Here is a 17992-nt window from a genome sequence, read left to right as displayed (position 1 = left end):
TTTTTGGAGGTTTTGGCCCGATTTGGGGTCTGACCTCCACTTCAATTTTCCCTCTGTAGTGTGAGCCATTTGGGGAAGAACTCCCTCCCCAGTATCTATGGCGTGGATTCCTCTCCCACCTTCCTTCCGTGCCATAGCCACCTCCGCCCCACGAGGTCGCCAGCGAGTGTAGCCAGTGATGGGGCTGTTATGTAGGCATCTGGCTGAACCCCTGACAACACAGGTATCTTTCTCCTGATACCTGAGCTGTTTTCATCCCATATATGCCTAGGAGTAGTTGCTCGTTATTCTGGAGCATCAGAACTCCCAGCAATGGGCACCACGCCAGATGGCCCTTGCTGTGGCTGAGCACCGCCCATGGGGAGAGCCCCTGATCAGGATGGGTGACATCAAGGCAGATGCTTTACGCATTAAGTGTATCCAGCTCCAAAAATCTGGCCGTTCTCCTATAGTGGTAGTGGGTCACTGAATGATGCTTTTTACGACCCTGCAGCCTTCCTTTCCCTGGTTATACTATGGGAGGACGGCCAGATTGACCAGCTTTGGGTGGAACACATTCCCCACAACCTAGCCTATTCTAACATGGATGGGACAGATTCGCCACTACAAAGCTGCTACTTTTTGTGGAACATATAAAGACAAGTTTGCAACTTTGGCAAAGTGGAGTCTCTAAGTAAGATGGTGTTCTCCTGCCACCTAATTTGCAACTCTTCATGCCTCTGATCATCTTGGCAACATCCCAATATCCATTACATCTTACCAGTCTTTGAATATGCTCCAGGGACATCAACCTTCAAACTGATGAGGAACTCCATGCCAATCTGAAATGATGGGGTGTTCATTACGTTTGCTATGTGCAGAAAGGTCATAAGGACAACCACACCATTACCGACGCCTTTATTTTGGCTTTTGAGGAAGATATCCACCTAGAGAAGAAGAAGGCTATGTGTTACGGGTGAGCCATTAAGCTGTAGGTCCCACCCCCCACGATATGCTTTTGGTGCTTGCATTTTTCCGATGTACCACAAACCTTCTATGTGGTGACTCTAAACACCCATTCCATGATGGGAGCCGTTGTGTTCCACCACCCATGTTTATAAATTGGCACAACCATTACCCTCCACACTCACCAGATTGCCAAGCTTATAAAAAAGAAAAGAAAATACAAGAGTATAAGTCTCAGGATCATTTATCTTACACTGAGGGTCGTCAGAAATTTGACCAACTTCATCTTGTGTCACTGTCTTCTACCTTTGTCTGTGTTTCGTCCTTTCCCCCTGCTCCCTCTTCCTTATCCCTATCCTGTCCCATCTCCTCGCCTCCGCCCCCAGGGTTCCCATGTCCTCCCCTCCACGTGCTGCTCCCCCTCCATGGCCAAAGAAGTGCCTCCCTCCTTTGACACCTGCTAGTGATTGGGCTCCCTCCTGTGATCCTTCCCACCTGTGGCTCTCAGGCTGAAAGCCTGAAGTAGCGAAAAACTGTTCATTAATTTATTGACAACTTCTATTACCTACGACCCATTTAACTAAGAGAGGATAATTTGTATGCGATTTGTGTATATTATATTGCTGTTAGACAATTAATGCTCATATACATCAGAATACTTTCTATATTTACATTTTTAGTAGTTTCTGACTCTGGTTTCTAACACGAGAAAAACATCGTCGACTGAAAATGCAATGATATGGAATATTTTAGAATCCACAATCGTCGTTTACTTTCAGTTCCAATGGAAACGTCGACGAATCAAGAAATAGTTTTGACGTTTCATAATAAATATCTACAACCACACTTCCTACTAGTCAATGACCATTACATGTTCTGGCTTTCTTCAAGCTGATACTGAATTGATGCGGGTTCGCTTTATGGAGGTGATGTACATATTTTGTTTTTGAGCTTGCGAGAAGGGGAGGGAGAACAGCTGCCCTCCCCTGCCTCACGCTGCGAACACCCTGGTATAATCTACCTGACGCAAGCAAGTGCTCCCCCTTCCCCCTCGCCCTCCCAATACGATACCTTGATGTGATCAATGGGAACAAAAAGGAGAGGTTAGTACAAACATCTGGAAAGTACATAGCTTGTATCTTCGTAAGTAAAGCTCTCAAGTTAAAGAAGCTATTGCGTCAATTTTCGACAAAAGATTTAACTTGAAAGTATACTGACCATTACAATGGATACCGAGAATCTGTCACCGGCATATTTTTCTCTCAGGTATGGAATACCAGGTGTATCCATGTTAAGTACTTTTACGAGATGCAACAGTAAAGGTATCCTATGATGGGGTAGTGTCGGGATATCCTCAAAATCCGTAACATGTAAAAACATAAACGAACTAAAACCGTAATAGTTTGTAATTACAGATGAATGAACATGCTCCCATGGATCTAGGCAGACACAGGGGCATTCGGTACCATCATTTGAAAGCTGGAAGAAGACATTTTGAACCAGGAAGATGGGATATGATTTGCGAGTTTGCTGTTTAGTACTTGGTAACTACGGCAATCAACGCTGACACATACGTAAAACTATCTTTTTAACTTGCTGCACGGCACTGCACTCTTACGGTCATCGCATTGATTTCCATATTAATATAGGCTATAGGTGGTACGACCTTGTTTCAAACTGCTGAAATATTCATTAAGTTCGGACTACATTGTGCTACCACTTTCATTGCTTTCTGCGCGAACGTTCCGGGACATCCGGGACAGAACGCATATTATTTAAATATTTTCATGGTTATCCATCGACTACCTTCGCCTTCATTTAACAACAGTTGGCGAAAATATACGATGGCTGTTTTCCACCTGCAAGTACTTACATGGACATAATTAGTGCACTGAAGAGTTGATATACAGAACAGTTACAAACATACCAACAACTGTTATGCGACAGTAGGTTTCCATTACATTACATGGTATTTCGGGTAATACGAGCATTTCACTGGTGAGTGATATTTCGTGAAGTTCCGTGAAAATAAACATGGTCGCCGAAACCTGTGAAATACGTTTGACATTAGTTGTGCTTTTTGTGTATTTCTCTATGTACTCGTAACCGATGACGGTTGATGCCTGAACAAAAGATGTTATTCGACACAATAAAGATAACCAGAATTTGCAAAAATTAAAGCTGCGTGTCAGACCGGGCCACGAACTCCAATATTTATCTTCCATTAGTTCACCTTCTGGTTATCACCAACAAGTAACTTATATATAGGTATATCAGTGGACCCAATGCATGCAGCAAGAAAGCAATTCACACAAGTACTGATTCACTCCCAACCAGTTTGCTAGCTTCCTGGCGTGAGTTAGTAACATGATATAATCTCCTGCCCTTCCCATAGAACCTAACTATCAGCTTGAAAGCAACTGCTTCCGGGGTCATGGACCCAAAAAATTATTTCACTAGATCAACTAAACATAGCTTTCAATGCTATGAACTTAACATAGGGACGATGGTCGGTGTTCTAATCCCATTTCCCGTAGAAATTAAAAACATGCTTCGCTCTCTTAGCGGATTCACGTCCAGGAGCTTCGCTAAAATTGACATTAAGGTATCCTGTGGTCAAAGGAGTATAAAATTAAAGGTTTTTCTTACTCAAACAGTCAGTTAAGGTTGCGCCTCAGAAACTATTGGGGCATGTTGGAAAATATGGACGTGGCTCGAGGCAAACGCTTCCCTCTACTTTTCCAATTAGAGTAAGTGCTCAAACGTAGTATCGCCAACTTAGTGATCCACTTTTCAAATGATCATATAGAGGACAGAAGCATATCTGCGGGAATGTCAGCACAGGCGTTTCTGATGCGGTAGACCATGTCTTCACGGTCTGTGGACACTTGCTGGTACACCTTATTTTTTAAATACCCCCATAGAAAGAAATCCGGCGACATTACATGCGGCGACCTAGTGGGTCAATTAAGGATGAGGTCACAGTGTCTCCGACATCGGTGGATTCCCCCGACGGCTGACATCGGCTGGAGACGGCCAATCTTTTCAGATCATTCCGCCACTACTGCGCGGTCACACTAGAGCACATAATCGGGATATAGCTCAGAACCTGCGGACTGAAATTGCAGATTTATTCGAAACCTCAAATAGGCAAAATCTTTATTGGAAATTTTAGTCATAGATTATAACCTCAAAAAACAGAATTTCAAATGAAAAGGTCGGCGTATCCTATATGCTTATACACTATGTGATCAAAAGTATTCGGACACTCGGCTGAAAACGACTTACAAGCTCGTGGCGCCCTCCATCGGTAATGCTGGAATTCAATATGGTGTTGGCCCACCCTTAGCCTTGAAGACAGCTTCCACTCTCGCCGGCATACGTTCAATCTGGTGCTGGAAGGTTTCTTGGGGAATGGCAGCCCATTCTTCACGGAGTGTTGCACTGAGGAGAGGTATCGGTGTCGGTCGGTGAGGCCTGGCATGAAGTCGGCGTTCCAAAACATGCCAGTCCATTGCAGGGATGTTACTGTCGTGTAACCACTCCGCTGCAGGCCGTGCATTATGAACAGGTGTTCGACCATGTTGAAAGATGCAATCGCCATTCCCAAATTGCTCTTCAACAGTGGGAACCAAGAAGGTGCTTAAAACATCAATGTAGGCCTGTGCTATGATAGTGCCACGCAAAACAACAAGGGGTGCAATCCACCCCCCCACCCAAAAAAAACAACACAACACCAAAACATCTCCGCCTCCGAATTTTACTGTTGGCACTATACACACTGGCAGATGATGTTCAGCGGGCACTCGCCATACCCACACCCTGCCATCGGATCGCCACATTGTGTACCGTGATACGTCACTCCACACATAGTTTTCCACTATTCAATAGTCCATTGTTTACGCTTCTTACTCCAAACGAGGCGTCGTTTGGCATTTACTGGCGTGATGTGTGAATTATGATCAGGAGCTCGTCCATGAAATCCAAGTTTTCTCACGTCCCGCCTATCTGTCATAGTGCTTGCAGTGGATCCTGATGCAGTTTGGAATTCCTGTGTGATGATCTGGAGAGATGTCTGCCTATTACACACTACGACCCTCTTCAACTGTCGGCGGTCTCTGTCAGTCAGCAGACGAGGTCAGCCTGTACGCTTTTGTACTGTATGTGTCCCTTCACGTTTTCACTTCACTATCACATCGGAAACAGTGAACCTAGGTATGTTTATGAGTGTGGAAATCTCGCATACAGACGTATGAGACAAATGACACCCAATCACGTGACCACGTTCGAAGTCCGTGAGTTCCCCGGAGTGCCGCATTCTGCTCTCTCACGATGTCTAATGACTACTGAGGTCTCTGATATGGAGTACCTGTCAGTAGGTGGCAGCACAAGGCACCTAATGTAAAAAAACGTTTGTTTTTGGGGGAGTCCAGATACTTTTGATCACATAGTGTAGCTATTGTCTTGCATCTTTTTTGTGGTAGGCTGTCATTACTTGTCTGCAAATTATTATCACTGTTTACTGGCATGATGGTGGTGATTATGTTATCATAAAGTGGTTTGCAAATGTGGTGTATGGTACGTATTTCCACTTTTCATGCTTCAGGTTTTCAGAATGTCTTATGCCACACTTTATGCTTGTCTTTCAGTTGATGCTAAATGCCATACGTCTGCACAACTTAAAATAAATACAGAAGAACATAATGTTTCTATTTATAACTTGATTCTCAAGGTCCCCAAGAATTATCTCGATAGGTAACAGAAAGTTTCTCCCGTCAACTCATATATTCTAAAACTTGTCTGGTTATTCCGATAACAGAACGAAAAAATGGTTCAAATGGCTCTGAGCACTATGGGACTTAACAGCTATGATCATCACTCCCCTAGAACTTAGAACTACTTAAACCTAACTAACCTAAGGAAAGCACACAACACCCAGTCATCACGAGGCAGAGGAAAATCGCCGACCCTTCCCGGAATCGAACCCGGGCGCGGGAAACGAGTACGCTCCCGCACGACCACGAGCTGCGGACAACTGAGAACGGAGTGTGCAGTACTTGCCACATTCTTTACGAGACAAGAAAGCTCATTCACATGTATTTGACGTCTCTTTAATTAGCAGAAGCCTCTATGCAGCACTCCTACCCAAGCACAGAGGCGTTGTGGCATCAGCACCACCCTTACAGGTTAAAATCTAACCCACTACATATACACAATAGTTTCTAACCTAACCTAATCTTCTTGGTCCTGCCAAAAACTGAAGAAGGAGATCGTACACACTATTACCATGCTGTCGTCCGATGTTATCGGGTGACCTCTGACGAACGTTGTCAGTGACACTCTAAAGGCAGCCTAACAGAACCACCTCTACCGATAAACTGACCAATGTAAACACGGTCTCTAATATGTCCCTGCTTCAATTGCGTAATGCGCTGGGCAATAGTCATGCTGAAACCACATGCGTTGTTGAACGTCCAGTCAACATCCTACAGTAGTACTGGTGGTTGCTGTTCCACAAACGTCCATCCAACGTGTCGTCGATAAAATATGGATCACTGAGTTTGTTCCTCATTATGCCACACACCATACGTCGACTGACAAAAGACGTCAATAGTCAACTTGTCGTAACCAGTGGGATTGTCTACACTCCAGTAATGCAGATTAACACTAACATGGGTTTTGAATATAGACTCACCGGAAAATAGTACCTCGGCAAAGGGAGTTGGGGGGTTGTTTGCATTTGTGGACATGCCCATTCGCAAAACATACCTGGTTATGGAAATCGGTCCCATGAAGTTCTTGATGCAGTAACATATGATATGGATGATAGTATGACAATGCTATTTAGTGGCAATACAACCTAAGGGCATACCACAATCACTGTGTAGTGGCCGGGCGCTTATCCGTGGTGGGTCGTTATGCACTGCCGCTAGTACAGCTATGTCATTAGCTTCTCAGGTTAAACGTTTGCTTAGTTTCCTTTTGCCAGTCTGTATGCAGTCATCAAAGGCGTTCACAACCTTGTAAAAGAACGAAACAGAGCGAGCATCTCCGGAAAACGCTCGACATACAAGGCAATAGCATCCTCAATATTTGAGCATTCTCTGTAAATCAGGATCATTTCAGTTTGTTCTTCTGTTGTTGCACCATTCAGTGTCCACTTGCATGTCAGTTCTCCAAATGATAGATGTGCACGCAATGAACACTGTGCAAGTATTGCAATGTTTAGAGCCAATGTCTGTTCTACATCTGCACGCTATGTGACCTCCAATTGCAGTGTACTACCTGTTACGATTTGTTTTAGTTTGCTACACGGCCACAGTGGTGACTCGAGTAGTCCTCTGTTTGATATGCCGGAGGAATACAACGTTTTGAATGGGTTACCAATCAGAACTTCCGAAATATTGACCTGTCCTACCCTCGCAACATGGCAATGGTATCCCACGTGCCACTGGATATTCAGCTGCCACAGAGTAGCATATCATAAATTACTATTGTGTATCCATTTCTGCTCCTCCGATTGCAGCGCCATTTGTGGCGAAATGAAGAACAGACAAAATGTATGTACATCTTGCAATAAAAAAATGGGAGTTCCCATTGAGGATTTCAAAGTTGTGCTTCGCAACCCACGCCACCTGCGAGAAAAATCAATTGGAATTACAACTTTTTTTTGATCCGATGTGTAGTTTTCGAGATATTTAAATGTCTTCAGTTAAAATTTTATGGTGTTTCTGCACAGCAGTTACCGACTTTCAGATGTTTGTTTGCCTGTGTGTGTATGTGTGAGAGAGAGTGAGAGTGAGAGAGAGAGAGAGAGAGAGAGAGAGAGAGAGTGTGTGTGTGTGTGTGTGTGTGTGTGTGTGTGTGTGTATACACCTAGACATGAAAACTCACATAGCAGTGCCTGGTCGGAAAAGCTTTCCTGGCACTGTAGTGATGACACAAAACAAAAGAAAGGAAGGACATAAACAGGCGAACAGGGTGAGAAAAGATGTTTGTTATGCTTAGTACAAATAAAACACTGGGACGGCTTTGCCTTGTATACACAGTACATAATATTACACACGCGTTGATGACAGATGACACAGAATGTGCACAGTCATAGTGGCCGTGTTCACTGTGAAGCTTCATTTTACCTATCGACAGAATGGCAGTTGGGTGGAACCTGAAATGAACACAGATCTCGCTGATATGCATCTGGCGCATGAGCTGTTGGCTGCAATGGGCGAGGCACACAGCAGCTTTACACCCACTGTTACCCCCATGAGACAAACTCCCTGCAACACCTTATTCGCATGCTTGCATGGGAGGCTGTCCAAAAGAGGATCCTTCAGTGGGGAGACAACAAAGTGAATAAACAGTAACAATGGTAGCCAATGATGAGACTGTGCTGGAGCTGGTGCAGAATGATCCCAGTGCCAGTAAGTGAGCTATCATCAGCCGTGTCAGGATTTCCCACTGACAGATTCTGCGTGGCAACTCCATGAATCTGTATCACAGCCACAGTGTGCAGTCACTGGATGAAGAAGATTTTGGTACGTGAGTGGCCATTGCAAGATGATACTTACAGATGTGCACAACAGATCCCCTTGACTCACCCACCACTTTGTTCACCAACGAGGCGACCTTCATACAGGAGAGATCAAACAACGCAACACCCACATGTAGCCAGAGGAGAACCTACATGCAACTAGAAGCCTTGGAGCCCAGAGATAGTTTTTAGTTAATGTGTGGGCCAGCATCATTGGGGACAACCCTGTCAGACCATACTTGTTGCTCCAGTGTATGACAGGTACAACCTATCACTGCTCGAGCTGTTGGACAATGCACACGTACCAAATGCAAAGCATTCTGCCATATGATTTCAGCATGATGGGGTCCCATCACATTACAGCCTTGATGTGCCTTGTCAATTAAATGCAGAGTATTGTCAACACTGGTACGATCAGGGTTCGGTCCACTGGCCAGCACGATAACAAAGCTTCACTTGCCTTGACTACTTCCTCAGGGGATACATCACTGATGTAAGAAATCCCCATTAACAGTGCAGAGGAACTTGTTGCATGTATTGTAGCAGCTGCTGTGGAAGTCTGGGAAATGCTTTATGTTTTCCAGAAGATCAGATCTGCTATGCGTTGGAGATGCATACCTGCACCATGGTCTGGGGCAATAATTATGAACACCTTCTTTGATGACAATTGTTGTCTGTTTTAGTTCTTATTTCTTGGTTTCTTCTGTACTGAATATAATAATCATGTTTTTTTATCATTTTCATGTCCATTCTTTGTTGTGTTTTGTGTCATCACTATCGCGCCAGGAATGCATTCCTGACCATGAATTGATATGTGATTTTCCATTTTCTAAGTGCACTCTGTCTTTCCTGAAAGCCTGTAACTACTGTGCTGAAACACCCTATATATACATCTTGCATACAAGAAGCAAATTATTCATACCAGTAATACATAGTTTTAACTTTTTTATTCCCTGCTACAAAGGTCAAATGTATCTTTCCCTCAGTTTCTGCGTAACCTCCAATATGTAATATTTTTTAAAGCTATTTCTCACAATTTGTCTTTAATTTCATTTCATCACGATTGTTAATTTAATGTAAATTGCTATATATGTCATTAGTTTCTTTTGTGCGACAAGTACATATTCTCCTTTATAATGTTGTCCCCTTTTGCGATATGTACATATTCTCTTCTGTTGAATTTAATTCCTTACTCATGCTGTTCTCCTCTTTCGTACTTTCACAAACATGCATGAACACATGCATGCATGTGAAGTCATAATCCCCCTCACACACAGAGCTTTTTTTTTATATTCTGTCTTAATGTTCACTGGCTAGTACTATTGATACAGTGCCTACTCTTCCAAAATAGCTCAGTTTCCCCACAATCTACAACTGCAACTGCACAGCAAAGCCATCACACCTTTTTGCAGCTGGCAGTTCTTTCACTCCTCTCTCAGGAAAGCAAGCACTAATCAAGTGCAAGGCAACAACCTTGTGGTCCTTTCATATCTCTAAAAAAAAAGGGAAATATGGCTACTATCCTCATCCCATTGTAGTGACACTGATGGATCCAACATGCATTGAAATGCATACAAACTGGGTTTCCCTTGTAGATGTGAAGTGTTCATATGATTCTGAAATAAGTACCCCTGAGTTTAACCCAGTGATTTCTCAATTTAAAATGTTATCGAAGATCAATGATTTACCATTACAATCATAAAAACTGTCTAAATGAATAGCCAATGAAATAAGATTTGAATTCAAATTGCAGGTAAAATCATGCAGACAGTGAGAAAGAGTATGAGCACAATAAATGAGAAAAATGACATTGAAAACAGAGTAACTGATAATAATGATCCACTCTAGTGGTAATTAACTTTGGTCGCAATTAGGAAACCAGCTCATAATCGAGTTACACTGCACATTACAGCATTTTTAAGGCTGTACTGCACAGTTTAGATGTATTGGAAGAAAGAGCTGAAAGATGTGCTGTGAAGTTGGCAGAATATTTTTAATGTTGGATAATATAAGACTAAGTACAGACATGTCTGTAGTACATGTATAATGGATCCAAAATCTGGAAAGCAATGAGAGTTGAAAACCACCACCAAAAAGTATGTAAAGTAATTTGAATCCTTATATAAAATGAAAACTCTTACAAGTCACCAAATTAAACATGAAAGCCAAAACATGAATATTCTGTGAAAACCAATGTAATGTGCTGACCAAGACTTAAGATATATGGCTGTTGTTATGGAAATAACATGTTAATATATTACACTGGCTACCTTCTCCTCGATATCGTTCAAGTCTGGCACAACAAGGATTGTGATAGGAGGATGGCTTCACCAGAGAATGATAGTCCCCAACCAGGTGTTCTGCTGTCATCCAGTCATTTTGTCAGATGATAAAATCTAAAGCACACAGATAAACTAATAATACTTGTTACAGATGATGCTCAATAAGGATAGAAGTTCAAGATGTAATAGTGAGAAACTCATTGAGTGTGCCCACTCTACAACATTGCAGCACCTGCGCAAGGTGCTCAGCTGAGCGAGTGGCACAATGCCATATGCACCAGACAGGTGGCTGTAATGTTAGTACTGGTTATCTTCAGTAACTTATGATGACCCGTATGTAGTTTACTTGTCCAATCTCTTACATCACAGTCATGGGAGGACCATGCATTTCGGCCATGTTTCCTCAGTCCTCTAGAGTTACAGCACAGCTAAATGGGGCAACAGTCTTCCCGCCCTTTATTTATCTACCACTGTTCGCACCAGACTCATCCCACATGAGTCCATAAGATGTCCCAACCATAAGTGCAATGTAGCTTTTTAACGTTTTTGTAGACTATAGTCCTTTTCAGTTATGGACCACAGTGTGGTCTGATATTAAAGTCATGTAAAAAAAATTATACTACACATCAATGTGAGATGGTATTAAGTGTGAATTATGTATGAGTGTCTTCCAAAATGGAAAAGGTCACTGCTGTCACATATAATTTCAAGGGATCTTTGAAGAGAACCTGGCATTCGTTAATGAAAACATTCTTGGTGTATCATCAGTAGTGTCAGAGGGCACAGTTTAGAGAAATATTGTTGTTCAAATTCAAACACTGATCATATGAAACTGCAAATGCCACAATAACTATTTCCAAATTATTCAGTTGCAAAACCTGCAGTAAATCATCTGTGTCCCCATGAAACTCTAAATTCATTTTAAACATGTGATAACCATTACCAACTACAACGGTTCAGAAAATGATAGTAGTGGACACATATGTTTGAGAACCCATGAGACGCTGCGAGCTTGACACATTATCAAATACTACTTGGACAGTTACATGAGATGTAGCTCACACTGTGTGAGTGCAAGCAATTCCTGGGGAAACAATGAACTAGTCACAAAATGCATTAAATAATTGCGCTGATGTACAGTACAAACTCCTGTTATACTTGAAAAATATTTGCAATATGAGTTCCCATGCAATACATAATATATCTGTCAATTCAGACATTTGTTACTAAGGGTACATCAACCCATTTATGCTGCCTATTCAAATTTTTATCCTTGAGTTTCTAATGGTGCTCAAACATATTTCATTTGACAATATTTTCACCTTCTATGGTTCATATTATTTCCAATGGCCACAATAATAATTTAAAATGAATTTTCAAGTGGGAGATTTTTATTTTGTGATTATTTTTAAATAAAGCTAAGAAACAGTCAATGGAGAAAGTGACATCCTTCATGAAATACGAGGGCTGTCTGAAATGAACTCACTCAGAGATCGAAGCAGTACGCATGTCATTCCCCCCCTATGTTGATACGTATATTAGTAGATGTCAGGTAAAGTTACAAGTCATTCCAGCAGCAGTTGACTGTAGGTAGTTGTTTGAAGCAGTTGTGGTGCACAAGCTGTTGAAAATAGAAAAACTTGTGTTATCATACAGTGATTAAATTCTTTGTAAAAGAAGGTTTAACACTGACCAAAATACATTTGCGGCTTGTAACTGTGAAATCCAGCTCTCCACACTCAATTTCCACAGTGAAGAAATGGGTGATTGAGTTTAAACATGGCCATGAAAGTGTCCAAGATGAACTACATGAAGGATGTCTCAAAAGTCCAAGCACACCACAAATCATCAGCATATACAGGCATATGAAATTGCTAATTCTCTAGGAATATCACAGGAATATGTTGGTCACATCTTGCACCAGGAATTCATCATGAGAAAGCTTTGCACAAGATGAGTGCCGCAAGTGCTAACTGCAGATCACAAACACATTTGCATGACACTTTCTAAAAAGTGCTTGATGGATTTTAAGAAAAACAGAAGTGACCTTTAGCGATGATATGTGACAGTGGATGGAACATGGATTCACCACTACACACATGAATTCACACAGCAGTCTGTGCAGTGGACAGAAACCAGTTCTTCGTCTCTAAAGAAGGCAAGGACAGTGCCATCGGCAAGTAGTATCATGGTGCTGCTGTTTTGGGATGCAAAAGGAATTTTGTTAACTGACTATCTTGAAAAAGTAAAACCATAATTGGAGAATACTACTCTCAACTTCTAACGAAATTGGACACAATCATTCATGAAAATGGAAACACTTCAAATAAGAAAACAAGCATCTTCCATCATGGCAAGGCACCTGCCCACAACAGTGTCTTGGGAATGGGGAAATAGAGAGATTTCAATTACGAAGTGCTGGGACATCCCTATTCCCCAGATTTAGCTCCCTGACTTCCATCTATTCTGAGGAAATTCCTCGCAGGCCAGTGCATTTTATCAAATCAAGAAGGCATTGCAGCTGTAATTGGGTGCTTTGGAGCACTTCTGGAGGAAGGGATATCAAATGTATGATATCAGAAGGGTTTAATTTGAAAAATAAAACTTCCCTGAAAGTGTATTTTGTCATTTTCACTATCAGGCTAAGAACTTTTCAGACAGCCCTCATATTACATGACTGTGAACCCAAAACTAGAATAATATTTTTGCTTGATTATTAGGGACTATAAAGACTGACCAATAGATTACAAATCAACATTTTGATCCCTGTTCACACAACATGTAGAATGTTGCTAGCTTTTGAACACTTTCAAATAAAGATGTAAACAATCATATGAAGCAAGATAAAAAATGATCTGAAATTAAAATGCAGCACAGTTAACAAATGTTGTGACAGCTCTATCACAAACCCATGGAAAAATGATATTATAGTACAAAATATGGCTAGTTTTATTATTATGATTTGTTTCTTTTAGATAGTTCCTTTTTAAACTTTACTGTTATATTTTAGATTGTAATGTTCTAATGAACTTTGGTAATACTGTTCTAAAGAGCTCATGAATATGTCTGCTATTTTCCCTCTCACTTGAAAGCAGAGAAAATGATGAAAATAAAAATATATAATTGTTACAGACTTTAATAACAGCAGCTCCATTTGTAAATTCTGGTTTTGAATGTGGATTGATATGTTTGAAACAAATCAACGCCACACAATATTCATTTATGATGCAAAGTACTTCATTACATAAGGATTCTTGCACTGAACTATTTTCAGAACCAGAAAAAAACCATCATGAACAGCCACTAGGAGAAGTATGGTGAATAGGGAACAATTTTTAAAAGAGTTCCTGTGAATGGATCAGAAAAAAAGATCACTCTCAAAAATGACACTAATTACACTTACTAAAACATATTTTGTTTAACAAAATTCCATACTTTTATGGGGAAATTTATCAGTATGTCCTCGTGAGTGATCATGCCCTCACACATAAGACATCATATCTGTACAAAAAGAATTTCACTCACCTAACCAGCGTGAGGCAGCACAGTGTTCCACCCTGTAAACAATAATGAAAACAAAAAAAAACTTGAAGACAAGCAAAGAAGTAGAAAATTACAGACTGCCATACAGTGAAGTGGTCACAAGATAAACGATGGCAATAACAGCAGCTCCATTTGTAAATTTTTAAATAACAGAAGTCTTATATCAGGATTTACTGTTATTGCCACCAGTTATATACAGTGTTGAAGCTCATCACACTCATCAAGAAATTAATGACTAGGTAAACATATGGTATGCATCTCAATGTTCATCAGGAATAAATGGATACAAAAACTAGAAAATGCACAGTTTTATCATTATTCAATCAGTGTAGTCACTAAAATTAATAAACAGTAAACAAGAAAAAACAGCAGAGCCTTTAATTCAAAATTAGAAATCGCTATGGTATCACTTAGTACGAAGAGCATTCTCATATGTCATAAGAAAAGAGTTAATTCCACAAAATGACCAACGAGCTGTTCTTCATTAGTTGATTTTAACCATGTGATGGAAAGAAAGCAACATTGAGGCACAAGATGGAGGGAAAGTAGTAAAATAAAAGTGATGAGTCACTGCAAAATTTTTCATGTCACATGTGCTTACCTGAAGAATAAAATAAACTGACAAAGTTCTAGATTTAGAATGTAACAGATAACTCAATGCTGTTTTCATTACAACAAATAAACATGTATTCACTTCAAATGCTTATGCTTGCTATGCACGTCGAAGGCTTCTTTTCAGTAACTTGTCGCCCAGTCTGATGTGGTAGTAGAAGACAACAAACCGAAAGACAAAATTTTAAATTTCACATTAAAGACAATCATTCATACAGAAGGTTATGTAGACATAACATTATTTGTCCATCACACAGACTCCCATATGGAACACATACAATTAGACACACCCTTGGTGTTGAAAGGCAATTGAAATTACAGTTTGATTTTACAGACTATATAGCTTGTATTCATCACAAATATCTCACCCATCATAAATTCCCTAATGACTGGAAAAAGTGCAGATTGCTCCTGTGTATCCCAGATATGTGAGTGGCTCAAAGACTTCTTAATTAATAGAACTGATTATGTTGTCCCCAGTATTGAGTGACAATGGTACCATCAGGAGTAACCCAGGCAAGTGTGATAGGTTCACTCTCATGCTCTATATAGATAATTGATTTGACAGATCATGGTGAGCACAGATCTGTGACAATTTGCTGGTGTTTTGCACTGTATGGCAGAGCATGACTGTTGAGTGACTGGAGGATGACTTGAACAGAATTTCTATTTCGCATGCTGAAAGGCAGTCTTTTCTAAATATGGAAAACTGTAAGTTAATGCAAATGGTGCATGTGCTACTCTGATTTGAAGAGGTCAGCATAGGAGAGGAATTCACAGCAGGTCATATCTATCTGCTAGTAATTTATAAACAAATATGTACGGTACCAGTACTCAGTAGTCTTGTATTTTGTTCACAGAACTACAGTGTGGAACTATACTGTACGCTTTCTAAATGTCAATAAGAAAGGCATCATTCTGTGTGCTGCATTTCACAATATGTCTGCATGCAAAACCCTGTTGGTCTATATAGTAACATTTTTAGTTCTCAAAAAAAGTCATAAAGTGAGAGCTCAAAACATGTTCAATAATTGTGTGGGAGACTGATGTCAGCATAACAGTCATTATGTGCATCTCTGAGAGGACCTTTCTTGAAAATCAGGATCTGCATTTTTTCCCAATCATTTGGTGCTTATTGTTCCAGAAACCCATGATAAAATGCTGCTAGAAGGGGAGCAGGTTCTTTCACATAATGTGCTGAATTTTACAGGTACAGCATTTCCACTACTGACTTATTTTGTCTCATTTCCTATTACACAACCACTTATACTAGCTTCTGCCATTTCCGTTACTAAAGTGGTGATTGAAAGGAGAATTCAAACTTCCACAGTAAACCTTTTGGGAGACTGAATTCTGTATTTCAGTCTCCTCTGCCATCTGGCATTTTGGTGCCAATAAATTGTCTGCACAACCAACGAGATGATTTAGATACACTTACTAATGTTATGGAATCCCAGATCTTCTTAGAATTTTTGTCGGATCCTCTGAAAAAGTTTTGCTTTGTTATTCATTGAACATTTTTTTTGTATAGGTCTCCTTACACTCATTTTGGTTTTGTTCAGCATTAACCACCAAAAACGTTTTTATTTCACACAATTCTTTGCTTTTTATTTGCTTTTTAATATGGTTATTGAACTATACCAGATCTTTTTAATCTCTCTCAATCCTGCTCTGAATAGATACTGAATGCAGCTTCTGAAAAGCCTGCATTTTTGACAGGCTGCCTTCTCTTCCCCCTCCCCCCAAAATGGCACTCTCCTGTTTCTGCAGGGAAAAATCTGAGACTACCCCTCTTGTTTAGTTAGAGGTCCCACAATATTGAAACAGTGAACTTGTCCTAATTGAAATGATAGGAAATTGTTGGTGGAAAATTGAAAGATGCCAGAAATTTGGATCAGCATTTAGTAGTACTATTATGTATGAGCTAACCCATTTGGCCTACTTTAAAATGCTGTACTCCAAGAAGCATTACTAATTTGGTAATGGTTTACTTATGGAGAAAATTGAAGTATAAAAGATGTCAGCAGCCTCAAGATAAAATTGTAATATAGATCAAGCACCCCACAAATTCATAAAACTGGTGTCAGAAAATTATGCAATATGTGGCAACTACTGATGAAAAAGAAGCGCAGCACCAAAACACAACTAATGTAGAGGAGTGAAATTCTGGGAATACATGTCTCTACATAATGAATTTAAGTGATTAACATTGCTAGATCACAGGTTAATGTAAGTGTTGAATGTAAGGATGCAAATGTGCATGCATTGTGTTGTACAGTTAAGAGATCTTAGTTTGTGGGAAGGAGTTCCATGCCTGTTTCACTTGGTGGTTAAATATAGGGACAGTTAATGCTGTTTGTGGATGTCACTGGAGTTGTCATCTGATGATATCTCATATGTTCTCGACTGGAGACAGAGCTGGTGATCAAGCAGGTCAAGGTAACATGTTGACACTCTTTAGAGCATGCTGGGCTACAACAGCAGCATGTGAGTGAGCATTTTCCAGTTGGAAAAAAAGCCTGGAATACTGTACATGAATGATGACACAAAAGGTCAAATCACCGGGCTGACATATAAATCTGCAGTTAGAGAGTGTGGGATAACCATGAGGGTGTTCCTGCTATCATACAAAACAGCACACTGGACCTATAATGTCAGGTGTATGTCCAGTGTGTCTACTGCTCAGGTTAGTTGCAGGCCCTCAGCTGGCCACTTCCTAACCAATGCATGGCAATCACTGACACTGAGGCAGAACCTGATTTCATCACAGAAAACAATAGATGTCCACCTGCCCTCCAATGAACTCTCACTTGACATTACTGTGTGTGAATGGCAATGGTTGGAATCAGTGGAATGCACACTACAGGGCATCTGGCTCAAAGCTGCCCTTGAAGTAACCAATTTATAACAGTTCATCATGTGGCTGTGCTGCCAATTCTGCTACAATTGCAGCATACTGCACTACAGCCACATTCTGAATACAATGGTCTTCCCTCTTGGTAATGGCATAGGGCCATCTGGAGCCCAGTCTTCTTGTGACCATACTTTCTTGTGACCACTGTCACGAATAGTCATGTAC

General features: G+C 40.6%; 1 protein-coding gene and 1 long non-coding RNA gene across 3 annotated transcripts in view; one reads left to right on the top strand and one right to left on the bottom strand.

The window, feature by feature from the left end:
- Window positions 1-17992, top strand: part of LOC126349315 (uncharacterized) — a 373888-nt gene that overhangs the window by 248773 nt on the left and 107123 nt on the right. The gene's annotated exons all lie outside the window — the stretch shown is intronic.
- LOC126349342 (uncharacterized) overlaps window positions 1-17992 on the bottom strand; it is a 421894-nt gene that overhangs the window by 333764 nt on the left and 70138 nt on the right. Inside the window, exon 3 of the long non-coding RNA XR_007565183.1 lies at window positions 14284-14315. This is a non-coding gene — a long non-coding RNA (uncharacterized LOC126349342). The remainder of the gene's footprint in view (window positions 1-14283; window positions 14316-17992) is intronic.

This window comes from Schistocerca gregaria, chromosome 1, assembly GCF_023897955.1.
Source record: "Schistocerca gregaria isolate iqSchGreg1 chromosome 1, iqSchGreg1.2, whole genome shotgun sequence".
Lineage (NCBI taxonomy): Eukaryota > Metazoa > Arthropoda > Insecta > Orthoptera > Acrididae > Schistocerca > Schistocerca gregaria.
Note: the sequence above shows the minus strand (reverse complement) of the source record. Positions and strands in the feature narration are given on the sequence as shown.